The sequence below is a fragment of the Chrysochloris asiatica genome, unplaced genomic scaffold (genome assembly GCF_000296735.1).
Source record: "Chrysochloris asiatica unplaced genomic scaffold, ChrAsi1.0 scaffold00367, whole genome shotgun sequence".
Classification (NCBI taxonomy): domain Eukaryota; kingdom Metazoa; phylum Chordata; class Mammalia; order Afrosoricida; family Chrysochloridae; genus Chrysochloris; species Chrysochloris asiatica.
In genome coordinates this window covers 832,776-837,279 of record NW_006408885.1, presented here as the reverse complement: position 1 = coordinate 837,279, position 4,504 = coordinate 832,776, and the positions used below count along the sequence as shown (strand labels likewise).

The following is a 4,504-nucleotide window of genomic DNA, read 5'->3' as shown; positions in this document are numbered from 1 at the left end:
CTCCATTTTTGATAGCCAATGTTTAAGTTACCCGTCCCTATTAACCCAATGGACTGAGGAGGCAAGCTTGATGCTTGATATGAAGAGTCTTTCCCTTTTGGTTGGAATTTTGAGTAACTACATTCATAAGCAAAGGTCCAGTTCATCAAATTGTAGCAATTTACACTTGCTCCCTGTATCAAACTTCTCTATCTTCATCTGGTGGCGTTCTGGTCAGCTAGCCATCCAAGCTAGGTCAAAGGGCTACTACCTGAAAGTTTGGGAGTTCTCGCATGCCTCCCCTCACTTCACTTTCAATTCTAGCCCCAGTTTGTCTTCAATTTTTTTTTTTTTTTACATTCAGAATTTATATTTCAAAACAAAAGAACTACAGTTAACATTAGTAATAGAAAATTCATTTGGAAATAGTCACAACCTGTTCACTGAGAAATGAGAAAAACTTCCAACTTGTGTGACTACTTAACCCAGTTTTTGAGGGGCCAGAAGTAGAGGTGCAGTTAGATTAGAGGGAAGTCACTTCTTTCAAAAGAACCCCATAGTTATGTGGTTTTTATCCAAAGACTCAATGACCAGAGGGAATTATGAAAACTTTGAATTAAAATACTTGTCATAGGTAGGTATTTGGCTAATAGATTTGTAATGTGTAAACAAACACCAAGGAGGCAGAGAGATGAAAATGGGAAGAGAAGGTGAGTGTCATCAGGGTCTTCTATAAAATACTTCTACAAAATAACCTTCTATAAAAATACTGAGGAAAGAAAAAAAAATACTGAGAAACTAGATGATTATAGAGGTTTTGATGACCTAAGGGAGTTCCCTAGAGTAAATCCCTTCATTACGCCTAACCTGAAACTCTCCAGGGCTAGAAGCAATCTTCCATTTGCTTCTCATCCCCTTAAAAAATTGCCTCCTTGTCTCCACTGCTTCTCTCCAGGACCCCTAAGAGGCCTAGGTGCCCTGATGTCACATTCTGTTTCCCACTCTCATTGCCTGAGTCCAGAGATGAGGCCTTCCATCCTTGACCTCAAGGTTTAGGAAGTTCTCTTCCAACTTTTCAAGGAAAGTAGACCAGATCAGATTAAATTCTAAAGTTTGGGAGAAAACCAAAGATACATATTCCACCCAGAAGAGGCAGTATTATTTATTTACATAGCGATGTGTTTTAATATATTCTTCACAAAAGGAAGCAGCAGGGCCATAGAAGAAACAAGTTACCAATAAATTACCTCCACCAAGAGCAAAGGGACAGTGCATATACATTCATACTCTCTCAAGTGTGGGCTACACTGCTCATATAGTCAGACGATTCTAAAGGTGGTCTATTGGGAAGATTCAAGCCCCTAAAAATGATAAAACAGATACAAACAAGCATGCCATGACCCTAAAACAGCAAACTTAAACTAGATAAAAATCATTCCGGAAAAATCCTCTACCACAGCTGTGGTTACAAATTCAAGTTAGTTATTAATATTCTCCTGAAAATTCCATTAAAGCTATGGATTACAACAAAACAAAATAATCAATTCAAATCTCCTAATGAACAAAATGGAGAAGTACTCTATTAAGAACAATATTGTAACTTTCCCATTCCCACCAGATGGATAGTAGGAGTATTTGAAAAGTATACAAGGGTAAGAAATGGTTTGATCCAGTGAAGGGAAATAGGATTCTAGATATAACCTTCCCATCTCTGGACTTCACCCAAAACTAGAACTGCCGTTAACAACAATGCCCATCTTAAGTAACAATCCTAGATGAATAGATATAAAACTATCACTTTGAACAAGGAGAAAAGTTCCAAGGGATACCACTAGCTGTTTCATATAGACACATGACTTTTTTTTTTTTTCTTTTTTGAGAAAATAAGTTTGAGAATTTCCATCTGAAGGACAGAAACTATTTAGCGGCAACATGCAAACCTCAGGCACATCATGCACCCTTCAGTAATGTATTATACTCCCTAAATTCTTTCCTTTTATATTGAATCTGAACCTCTCCAGTATCAAATTTTCTTCTATCCTATGACCTCTTTTTAAACACCTCCCTCCAGTTTGATTTTCTTATGTTTTCCATTATTTTTGTAAAATTACTTTACACTTAAAAAAAAATAAATATGCAATTAACCAGAAGATAAAATAAATAAAACTCAAGTTCATTTGCTCTGCAGAGCTGTATGGAAGTAAGTGAGGAATGTGCTGTCTTATTTAATCCCCCTCTGTCCTCTACACTTCACATATTACCTGCTTCCTGGTAAGTCTGAGGTTAGGGGTACTGCACCCTTTACTCTTACTCCCCTATATGCCCTAGAGTGAGGCAAAATTGTCATATGCCAAGTGGCCAATCCCTACTGAAATGAAGGTAGGTTTACTTGGTCTCTCCTAAACAGAAGAGAATGTCCAAGAACTAAAATATTTTAGAAGCCATTGAAGATATGACTAGCTCCAACACTGGCTTCCTCTGAGTGTTCGTGACGTGTGTGGGATGAGAAAGGAATCAACGAGTAGCATTCAGAAACAGTCCTGGGTTACATCCTGATGAAGTCTCTCCCTCATTCAGGGAGAGGTGTTTTCCTTCTGTGTTGAGAGGAAGGTGGGAAGAAGGCAAGATTTAGAAACTGGTGGTAGTTTCCTTCACAGGCTGGATGCTGTTCATCTCTACCATGGGGCCCTTCCCAGCTCTATTGGCATCCTGAGCCTGCCCTTCAAAGGCCCGTGTAATATCTTCAAAAGTTCTGCCACGGGTCTCAGGAACTTTGAAGACGGTAAAGGTCAAGAAGATGACAAGGAAGGCAGTAAAAGTGATAAAAAAAAAAAAATAAAAAAAAAAACAGAACAAAACAACAACAAAAAAAAACGAAGGGCGCTAAAGCACTTGCAGCTGAAGAGAAGAACAGTCCCACCAAAAAATTGGAGGTTCAGTTGGAACAACCAGCCACTGCCATTGCAGCTGGTCAAGGTCCCTGGCTGGAGAGTTCAGTCACAATAAACCAGGGAGTGGGGACTGGTCAAATTTCAAAGAAGACCACAAAGATCAAGATAGCTGCAATAAAGAGAAAGTTCATCCAATTATACTGATCCTTTGTTGTTGTTGTTGTTGTTGTTATGTGCCATAGAGTCGGTTCCGACCCATAGCGACCCTGTATAGGGTTTCCGAGGGTGTAAATCTTTACAGGAGTAGAAAGCCTCATCTTTCTCCCGCGGAGCAGCTGGTAGTTTCGAACCGCTGACCTTAAGGTTCGCAGCCCGATTCGTAACCACTACGCTACCAGAACTCAATTATACTGATCCTTTAGTAACAAAGAAATAGTCATGAGGAGGGAACAAGCAGCCATGACTCCAAGGCCAAACATATGTAGAGTTCTTCCTGCCTTTTCCACTAGAAATAGTGAAACCACAGTGAAGATAGCATTAACCACACCAGCACCAATGGTGGCATAGATTGGCTCCTCAACACCTGAATCTTTGAAGCTTCCTGTAGAGTAATAGAATACAGCGTTGATTCCAGAAAGCTGCTGAGAGAGCTGGAGCATGATGGGAATGATGATGGGCTGGCAGTAGTTGGGTGCTTTTCCTGGGCCACCCTAGCACTCTCATCTTTTATCTCCTGGATGTCCTGGCTCACATCCTGGATATCCCCACATCTGCTGGAGAATCGGCTTGGTATTTTCCTCTTCCTTTGTGTTAAGGAGCAAGAGTCTAGGGCTTCCAGGGCAAAATGGAAAGGCTGCACTTTGTAGGACAGCTGGAATGATGGTAAGCCCCAATAGCACGGGCCACAGCTCTTCAGATTCCAAGAAAACTTCCAGACCAAAGGTCTGGGCCACCAGAATCCTGATGATGCTGCCCAGCTGGTTTAGAGTGCCAAAGGCACCCCGTAGAGCAGTAGGAGATATCTCTCCAGTGTACATGGACACAAAACCTGTGCAGAGCCCACAGAAGTGACCAATAACCAAGTGGCCCAAGATCAGCATTTCAACCGACTGAGCTATTTTACAGAACCCCCTAAGGAGTTATTGTGATAGCCAATATGTTGACAATAAGCATTGAATTGCGCCTGCCAAAGCGATTGACAGAGTCCAACGGAGAAGGAGCCAATCATACCACCAACCGAGATGACAGCCACAGACAAAGACCAGAAAAGGAAGTGAGCAATAATGTTGTAGGAGGTTCTTCTAACCTCTCTTCCAAAGTGTTATTGAGAAAGTCCCTTATGATCACCTCAGGAGCATTAATGACGCCGGTGTTGTAGCCAAACTGGAAAAAGCCGATCGTAGCAAGGCTGATGGCGAAGACCAAAGAGGTGGTGACCTTCTCTGTCTCCATGACCCTAATTTAGGTATTTCAGAATCCTCAATAAAAACCTACAATGGGATTCCAGAAACACGTCTTCCATTTAAAACCTTAAAAATGTCCTTTTCAACAGGCAGCGTCCCTTAAACAAACAATAAATAAGGGGGAATCTGATGCAGACCGTGCAGACCCGGTCAGGAGGTCAAGACCCTGTG

At 41.3% G+C, this 4,504-nt stretch overlaps 1 protein-coding gene and 1 pseudogene across 1 annotated transcript in view; one reads left to right on the top strand and one right to left on the bottom strand.

The window, feature by feature from the left end:
- Positions 1–4,504, top strand: part of UROC1 (urocanate hydratase 1) — a 59,380-nt gene that overhangs the window by 34,964 nt on the left and 19,912 nt on the right. The gene's annotated exons all lie outside the window — the stretch shown is intronic.
- LOC102834662 lies at positions 2,608–4,322 on the bottom strand (annotated as a pseudogene).